Genomic DNA, 10,158 nt, shown 5'->3' on the forward strand with positions numbered 1-10,158 from the left:
TGATGGAGACTAAAGACAGTTAAGGGTACTCTTCAACAGTGTACAGCAGCTACCAAGTTATTAGGCTTGATTATTTTTGTATTGATGATAACTTTTTACCTATATGGGTTGTAAACACAAACAAAGAAGATTTTGAACGTTCATATTTCATAGGGGTAAACGGGGAGTGATGTATGCGAGTAAAGGTTCAAGTAGTATTTTTAAATTTGGTTTGGTTGATTGTGTCGAGGTACTTATCATAAGAAACTAACGTCTTGGTTTAAGGACTCATAATCAAAATGTTAAATTTTTTTTTAAACTTGTACATGTTATCACTAAAAATGGAAATATTAAAAAAAATAATAAATAATACATCCGACATCCAACAAGATCACAAAAATGTTTCTACTAAACTAAAAAGCGAAAAATAACATCGTATGTGATGTGATCAGTTTGAAGGCGGTACCAAATTAGTGATGTTTAATACATCAAGCCGTTTTAATCTTAAAGCTTTAGGATTTTCAGACAGTTCTTTCATAAACGGCTTTAATGTTGTTTTTCGCTTTTTAGTTTAGTAGAAACATCTTTGTGATTTTGAAGTCGGTTGTATTTTTTTATTAATTCTACTAATTTGAAAGTACATAGGTACCTAGTTGTTAACTGAGTGCATATCTTATTTAAGACTCAACTACCGATTGTGTAAGTTACGTCACAACTCACAATGCGTTGATCAAACGTTTTAATTTAAATGATTTGTATGAAATTAATTGTTATTGTGAAGCAGACCTAGTTACAATTTGTACAAAAGAACCTATTTCTGTATTGCTTACACAGCACGTGCGCCGGCAAACACGTGCGAAACCGTGTCACCGCGTCATGTCGTGTAGGTATTACTTGTCAACAGCTACTGGTGACATTTCTTCAGGCAACTAACTAACAGGTAATTGGCGAAGCATCTGATGGCCCACCTGATAGTAAATTGTAAATCAGCGGTCAAAGACAGAGCAGCACTTTGCAGGGCGGAATACGTTCTACAAATGTGCCGCCCTCACGCCCTGTGTCTATCAGCCTGGAGCGTGAGTGTTAAGCCTCGGGTGCTGTAATAACATTTTGACGGCCTCCGTGGCACAGCGGTATGCGCAGTGGATTTACAAGATGGAGGTCCTGGTTTCGATTGAGGTTTTCTTAATTGGTCCAGGTCTGGAGGCTTCGGCTGTTGCTAGTTATCACCCTACCGGCAAAGACTAGTCGCTAAGCGATTTAGCGCTCCGGTGCAATGTCGTGTAGAAACCGAAATGATTTTCATTTTCATCGTACTCCTAAGAAGTTAGCCCGCTTTCATCTTAGATTACATCATCACTAACGATCAGGTGAGATTGTAATACTGAGAGAGAGTAATACTGCTACTGCTACAGACCAATGGATCGGTGGCAAATTGGTATTGACTCTTGTACTACTTTGTGTTCTTTGATTTAGCCAGGCGAACTTTGACACTATTATCTAAACTTCAACTTACTACTACCCAGATCTAGCGTTTATATTGTGTAAGTATTTTTTATTCAATGACAAATTGAACTACATCTCAATACTAAGTGATGATAGTCTAAGATTTGCTTCGTGAAAGAGTTCAGTGTACCCAATCCTCCGTCAGTTACTAGAAGCCTAGAAGGCGTCGCACCGCATTCAGTTTTTACATGTAAGGCGAGATAACAAGCCTATCGATGCATACTTGAGCCAATTTAGGAAATATAAAATCCTAAATTGACCTGAACTAGAAATTGAACCACTCTCATAAAAACCACAGCATTATCGAAGCTAGACAGGTCGTCAATTCTCTTGAAAAATATCAGGAGGTATAATAATTACAGTCGATACAAGAAGTGACAGAAGTGTACAGAAAGTACGCAGTAGGCAGTAGGTAAGTACAGTACAGGTGTCAGGTACAGTACAGGTACAGGTTAGGACGCGTGCGCTGGCCAGTGGCGTGATCACCAGCTGAGTCAGCACTTGGTCGCTAGCGCTAACTCTGCGATGATGCAACTTTTCCTAAATAATAATAATCATTATCTTCGTCATCATCGGCCTATTTGTAAAGATACTTATTGCAGTTTTCTGAATATATTTATTATAGTGTAAAGAATTGCACAATCGAAACTTATAGGTACTTGCCTAAACCGGCAAAGTTACCTCTACCATATAAATTTATTTTACCTATACAAAAATGAACGGTAAAGGAAAAACATCGTGAGGAAACCTGCATACCTCAGAATTTTCTTAATTCTCTGTGTGTGTGAAGTCTGCCAATGCACATTTAGCCAGCGTGGTGGACTATTAGCCTAACCTATCTTATTCTGAGAGGAGACTTGTGCTCAACAATGAGCCGAATGTGGGCACAATATTGAATGATTTACCACGTTAGTTAAAGATATAAAAAAATTGGAATTAGAAAGTTTTCCAGATATCTTCAAGTTGAATTTAGCTAAATTCTGTATTTTTTCAAAATTTTAGATTTAGTTTCGGAGAAAAGGGGATGAGAATGGTCTATTTTCTTGAATAACTTGGAAACTATTTATTTCAAAATTAAAAAAATATATTTGCGATTCTCTTAGCAAGCTCGTTTGTTGGATGTCTCACACGATGCAGTTTAAAAGTGTTTTTTAAATTTTCCATCATGCCCCAAAAAGTGACCTTCATGATCAAAAATTTCAGAGTTTCAATGTTTTCCAAAAAATTTTCACGTAAAAAGTAATTTCTGTGTTTTTTTCAAAATTTTGCATACAGTAGTTTCGGAGGCAAAAAGGGCATGGTTAATTGTCGTTGTCTGTCTTAAATAACTTACAAGCATTTTTTTTTAATTTAAAAAAAAAATATTTTTAAAATCCGCTTATCAATTACCTATCATTCAATGCATTACACGATGAATTGTGCAAAAGTTTTTTTTTTAACTTTCCATCTTTCATCAAAATTCTTTCACTTTTGGGAAGATACAATATCCCCGAGTGCTATAGGCCATATTTTATTTCCGTAATCCTACTAGAACCAGTTCTATTCCACGGAGGTTTAAAATGTATTCAAATATATGAGTACTACCTATTGAAATGAATCAAGCCTGAATTTAGGAATGCACTAAACTTTCAGGTCAAAGTTAGGAATAGAATAACGATATTCTGTAAGTGGAAACGCGAACAAAGTCGAGAACAGCGCAACTGCAGCGGCTGTCGCGAAACCAAACTCCCGACATCACGTGTGTGTTCAAACAACTTACAACTTCCAAATACAGCCACTTTGTTAGCTCCGCAAGGATAACTCAAATAAAAATGCAAATTATTTCTTTTTAATTTTCCGTAAGCTTCTTGTTTTGGACTTTCCTGACTACTAGAATAATAATAATCATCGGCTTTTCGAACTATGTGGCCTGCCCATTGCCACTTCAGCTTCGCGACGCAATGAGCTATGTCAGTGACTTTGGTTCGTCTGCGGATCTTCTTGTTCCTGATTCGATCACGGAGAGAAACTCCAAGCATAGCCCCAAGTGCACACAATTGTGCTATCTATATCTCCTCTACTGAGGACTAGTTTCAACATGTCAAACGAAGAGAACGGGTGATAGCAAGGCCATACAGAATTGTAGGGCCTGAGGAGCCTTGAGGATCACTCTTGATTAATAAAGATGTTAAAGTTGTGAAAATCAGGAAACAAAGACTTCGGAAGGAAATTCCAGACCCAGCCAGAGAAAAAAACGCAAAACGCTTTGTTCGAGAAAAAAAATATGAATAGAGCTATCTAATGATAATAAATTATGTAAGAAATGACAAATATACCTATTGGACTAAGAGTAAGGGGCTAACCAGACTTACTTCATTTTATGAAAATTATGAAATTTGGACTGTGGTGGCTTTGGAACTATTTTTTTAATTTCAAGGAACCAGACCCTTCCAAATAATTTGAGAAATCATGTCCCCAAGTGCCAGTCACCTAGCTTCGCGGCTACTCTTTATGGGAAACAGTTTTAGATTCTCTAGCTAGCAAACTTCAAGAGTCTCTAGCGAAGGATTGCAACAAAGCTAAGGGACTGGAGACATGATTCCTCATGACATGTTTTAGAAAATACCAAAAAATTGCGTTTTATACTTGGACCATTGAGGATCTAGACCTTTAAAACCTAATATCCCCAAAGCCACTACGGTCCAATCTATCTCCATACTTGGCTACCGTAAAGTCATAAAATGAAGTATGTCTGGGCTGTCCAGGCTCTCGTTCTGTTGTGATTTATTGCAAAAATGAGCTTACGTTGCAATATTTCTATTTGTGACATAGTATCCCGGTTCGGATTACAAAGAATGCCATATTATCATTTTTGTTCTCATCATATCTGACCAAGCAATAATCATGCAGAACAATCAACTGCAAAACTATCTTCTTTCTATAGGTACGTATAATAAAATCGTAAACCATGTCTGTACATTAAAAATATTAAAAAACATTGAATATAATATGTGTAATATATACAAAGTAGTGTTTAGATTTTTGTATGTTTGTTTAAGAGAATGACTGAACTGAATTGCTGTGGTTTTCACTAATTTATTGTTTCAAGATCCCGTCGATATTCAGTGTTTATTTTATCAAAATCGGTTCTCAAACTAAAAAAATACTTCCTACTCCTACTCCTTCCTACTAAAAAGTCTCACTCAAGAAACTCGCTATTATAATATGTCTTTCTGTAGCAAGTTTCCTTTTTACTATGATATACCAGTATATTCAGTTTTTTTTATATGTAACAGAACCTTCCTACAGAACAGATTTTACTCAGGCTTTACTTGCAAATAACCAATTTTTAATAAGAACAGATAGCGGAATACAGATGCCATAATGAACAAATTGTACACACACGGACGAAGTCGCGACAGTATAATAGTTGTTAATAATGTAATGATACTTTGAAAAACACATTAAATGCCTAGTGAAAACTTTTAATAACAGTAACATTTAAAAAAATGTGACTCAGCTGACTTTGCATGAATGTACCTAGTAAGTATACAAGTAAATACCTGCCTACCAACAGCGAGGAGTCAAAATAAAAAAAAATATGTATGAAAAAGTTTGTTTGCAAGAGTTTTGAAAATTACAGTTTAGCTGGTGAGAGGCTTCAGCCGTGGCTAGTTACCACCTTACCGGCAAAGACGTACCGTTAAGATCCGGCTGTGGATTTTCACCCTACTCCTAACAAGTTAGCCCGCTTCCATCTTAGATTGCATCATCACTTACCATCAGGTGAGATTGCAGTCAAAGGATAACATGTAAAGAATAAAAAAATAACCTTGCGGTAGATTCATTTTTACATAAGTTTATGGATCAAATCCGTTCAGTGGTAAACAGAGTGAGCGAGGACAGAAACATTTCCTAGCTAGACACTTGACACATAAAATAAAGATGTTGTAATATGAATTGAGAATGTCCTCTCCGCTGTCCGCAGCATCCAAGTGGCGGTGCTTCGTGGAAAGTGACGCGCGACGTGATTCATCTCCCGCCTCTTCAGAGAACCACTTGCCTCAACTGCTCGTTTCCGAAGGAGATATTTTTATTATTTTTTTTATTATAACACTTTTTTTCCTTATTGGAGAATTTTAAGGAGTTATCGTCTAGCATATTTTATTTATTTTTCCTTGATTTGAATAAACTGCATAGTTAGGTATATCGAGTTTAGTAAATAGATATCTCGTACATTCACCCTTCGTTGTCTTTTTGTAGGTCTGAACGGATTTTCATAAGGTATTTCATGTGGAAAATTGGATTATGATAATGTGTTAATCGGTTTTTCTCCTTCAAAACAATTTCCAAAATCAAAACAAATATAAAATGTTTTATTTGTTAGTTAAATAAGTTTAAAGTACGGGTATCTGTAGTTAATTTGTCTTTGATTAACTAGCGGACACCCTGCGTTTTCACTCGCGTATAGTTCCCGTTCGCGTGAGCCTATGACACTCACAAATAAGTAAGCTTTGTAGTGGTAAAAGAATTTTTAAACTACGTTCAGTACATCCAGATATTACCCGCTACAATACCACGAACTTTACCTCTTTATAATAGTAGTCTCATCAGTAGTAGATAGAATCGACGAAACGTCCTCATCTATCTAGGAAGTTACTTTCTTTTACGATCACTTTTTTAATTAATAAATTAAAGGTCGGCATCCAGTCGACCACTGGCACGGAACATTGCTTCCTACGTTGAAAAAACCTGTCTCAATCATGGAGATACCCAAATTACTTTTTACTTACAAATTCATTAAATGTTTCGATCTAAAGCTGATCGCACGTTGACATAGACGCTATCGTACTTTTTGTCATTTTTAGGATTCCGTACCCAAAACACAAAAACGGGGCCCTAGACCCCGTTGGGTTCGTCTGTCACCGTACTGTTTCCGATGAATCGTGATAGACGGTTGACTTGAAATTTTCACAGATGATGTACTTACCTATTTCTGCTAAGCAAATACTAAAAAATAAAATAAAATAAATATTTTTGCTGTTATAAATGTCACGGAACCCTTAGTGCGCGAGTTCGACTCGCATTAGGCCGGTTTATTTTTTATCAAAAGGTTGACGAAAAACAAAGGTAGTCAAGCAGTCTATGAGAAGGTTCGAGAAGTCCATAACTTCAAAAAAAATAGTATAAAAAGATTTTCGCTGAGGACAGGATTCGAACCTGCGCGGGTAGAACCCATTGGATTTCAAGTCCAACTCCTTAACCACTCGGACACCTCAGCGGTACACGATAATCTCAATTATTACAACATTAATTTAGTTTTGTATTACGCGTACAGCTGTATTACACCTAAGCGTACCTATTGTATTTACACAAGTGAACTAGGTTATTTGGTGTAGCGAAATAGGCTAAAAGCTCATTTTTTTATTTTCTGTACAAGTTAGCCCTTGACCACAATCACACCTGATGGTAAGTGATGATGCAATCTAAGATGAAAGCGGTCTAGCTTGTAAAGTGTAGGATAAAATCCACACCCCTTTCGGTTTCTACACGACATCGTACCGGAACGGCACGTCATTGCCGATAAGGTGGTAACTAGCCACCCTCCCAGCAGCCAGACCTGGACCGATTTAGAAAACCTCAATCGGTCCAGCCGGGAATCGAACCCAGGACGTCTGTCTTGTAAATCCACGGCACATACCACTGCGATACGGAGGCTATCAAAAGATTACAAAGATCACAAAATAAATATGAAATACCAGTGATGTTCTTTCTGTATGTCACAGAGCCAAATACCCCCCAAACGTCTTACTTAGGCCGATGTCAAAGTGTTAAAGTCGCCCATAGAGAATCATTACATCTGCCCGAGAACGGGCTGATCTCTGCGACTGACGCTGAACTGTGACGTCATCACTGAGGCGCAACCAAACGACAAGCAGTCTGATTTTCCTGCGGTGATGTGCAAGTGATAAGCTTAATTTTGACAGATTAGAAAAATGAAATCATGCTATTGGCGGGCTCCTTCTACATAAATTCTTTTTTTTTTTCCAAATGCAGGTTTTCTCTTGATTTTAATCAATAGAAAAAACTGCGTTTACAATACATTTATGTAGGTATTTTGAGGGGCTAGTTTTAGATCTTGCACCATCTATAAAAATGTAAAGACTACCTGATATAAAATAGGAGCTAATTAAAAGTCTGCACCAATTGTCTTATAGCGCCGAATTTAGGTACCCACAGCGTTGTTCTAAGTACAACTGTGACGAAGATACTCGTAGCTCCATAGTCAAGGAGCTTTTTGTCTTTGCCCTGACAGTGCCGTAGGCTCCATAATGTGACCTCAGCGGCGTCACCAAGGGGTTTGGGAGAGCGCAAAAGCATCGCCTAATTAGGCCCGAAGGCAGAAGCAGAGTAGATGGACGGAGCGATTTTCTAAGGGTCAAATCCGAAAGGGTGAGGAATCATCCTTCGCTTACCATCAGGCGTAATTTCAGTCAATTCGCTTAAAAAAAAAACATGCAAATTATATTCGTTATTTTTAATATTAAACATAATAAATATACGAATTCCTAAAAATGTTTTACCGATTAAACATATTTGAAAAAAAATAAATACGCTGAGGACAGGATTCGAACCTGCGCGGGTATAACCCATTGGATTTCAAGTCCAACTCCTTAACCACTCGGACACCTCAGCTTGTGTCGATGGTGGCGAAACTTAATGCTACTTTCTGTACACCATATACGTATAGTATAAACATACGTAAGTACGTTGCATGCTACCTACTCGTAAAGTAATTATCGCCTATTGTAGAGAAATAATTGCTTACACTAATTTTACGAAATATGTTTGTGAAGTTTACGTTTAATTGAGTTTATTGTTCTTATAATAATCACAAATAGCATTGGCTAGCGAATTATTATGTAGGTGGTTGAAAGGTGTTAGGTGTGCAATTTTATCATGACTAACGTTTAACTATCTCTTACAATTAGGGCTATAAAATCTATATAAATACTATGAATAAAAAAGGTAAAGTTTGTGGTATTGTAGGAGGTAATCTCTGGAGCTACTGATACTATTTTGATAATTCTTTTAAGTACCACTAGAAAGCCACTTTATTTGTGAGTGAGCGAATTATTATTATCAAACTATTGCTTGCTCACGCTTTGTAAGGTTTTGACTTTTATTCCCCATATTTTGCATTCGCTTAGTTCTCATTTACGTGGGAATACGGGAATAAAATCTACTCTAAGGTCTTACTCGCTCTTAAAGTAGGTACAGTTCCAGTGGAGTAAGAGTTTTTAAAATTCGTTTGATGATTTAGGTGTGAAAGCTTTACATACAAACTCACATTCGCACCTATTTAGTAGTATGCGATAAATCTAATATAGGCAGATTAAACATTAATCGAACTGGATCTCAAGTCACTGCCCGACAAAAATCATCATCATCATGTCAGCAGATGGACGTCCACTGCAGGACATAGGCCTTTTGTAGGGACTTCCAAACATCACGATACTGAGCTACCTGCATCCAGCGAACTGCGACTCGCTTGATGCCGGTCGACCAACACTGCGCTTTCTAGTGCGGGATCACCATTCCAGCACCACCAGGGATCCCAACGGCCATCGGCTCTTCGAACTCTGTGCCCTGCCCATTGTCACTTCAGCTTCGCGACACGTTGAGCTATCTCGGTGACTTTAGTTCTTCTGTGGATCTCCTCACATCTGATTCGATCACGCAGAGATGTATGTAAATTCGAAACCATGCCCACACTTTTAGCCTGAAACATAGCTAAGTTTCCCCACGAGGACTTGCCAGCGTAAGGAGTATTGAGTCCCGTACCCAACTTGCGAGCTTTTGAGTTTTGCTGTGTGGGTCATCTTCACTCGACAAGTAAGACGACATTTAACTAATATATTGATACAAGAGCGGCAGTTGTGCTCTTGGTACAAGTTAGTCACCAGCTGCCAGAGTACCTAGTAACACAATGAGAAAACCCAAGGCTGTTGGTTGGTAATAAATAGGTAATTACTTATTAGCACGAAAATTTTACAAAACGCCTGATGTTAATATATACCTAGTAATTGCTCTCACTATTTCAAAAGTAAAGGGATAACCTAATTGCGTAGGTAACATTATAATATTTTAAGACAATATTTATTACTGGAGTTTACATAATCAGCTACTAACTTAATTCGAGCACACGTCGAGTAATGCTTAATCAGTGATTACTGAGCCAATATTCCTGATTATGATGATTTGGTGCAAGTGCAACCTATGAACTTTCTGAGTGTGAAAAATCAATTATTATTGCTCGGTTTGTAAGTAAGTAGTCTTCAATGTGTTTAATTAAAGAGTATATTAAATGATTATGAAACACTGCTAAAACTCACGTGATATTACGTCGGAGTATGCCCGACTAGTTTCGACGACGTAATATCACGTGAGTTTTAGCCGTGTTTCATAATCATTTAATATGAATAACACTCACGATAGTTTAAATTCTAAAATAAAGAGTATATGATTTTGATTTAGTCTAATATATTGATCTACCGCATTATATTAATTTACTCTTTGATCTACCGCCTCGCCGTCAGTTTATCTTCATCATAGATCTTAAAACAACGTATCCTCCGAGAAAAAATTGTGACAGATGTCAATTCATAGAGTAAAGAACGGTGGTTACTTTTG

General features: G+C 37.2%; 2 non-coding genes across 2 annotated transcripts; both read right to left on the bottom strand.

The window, feature by feature from the left end:
- Positions 1-6,663: 6,663 nt before the first annotated feature.
- On the bottom strand, positions 6,664-6,745 carry Trnas-uga (transfer RNA serine (anticodon UGA)). The gene has a single exon. It is a non-coding gene; the product is annotated as a tRNA-Ser (tRNA).
- A 1,333-nt stretch (positions 6,746-8,078) lies between these two features.
- On the bottom strand, positions 8,079-8,160 carry Trnas-uga (transfer RNA serine (anticodon UGA)). Its single transcript has one exon. It is a non-coding gene; the product is annotated as a tRNA-Ser (tRNA).
- Positions 8,161-10,158: the final 1,998 nt, after the last annotated feature.

This window comes from Bicyclus anynana, chromosome 5 (genome assembly GCF_947172395.1).
Source record: "Bicyclus anynana chromosome 5, ilBicAnyn1.1, whole genome shotgun sequence".
In the NCBI taxonomy this organism is placed as follows: Eukaryota; Metazoa; Arthropoda; class Insecta; order Lepidoptera; family Nymphalidae; genus Bicyclus; species Bicyclus anynana.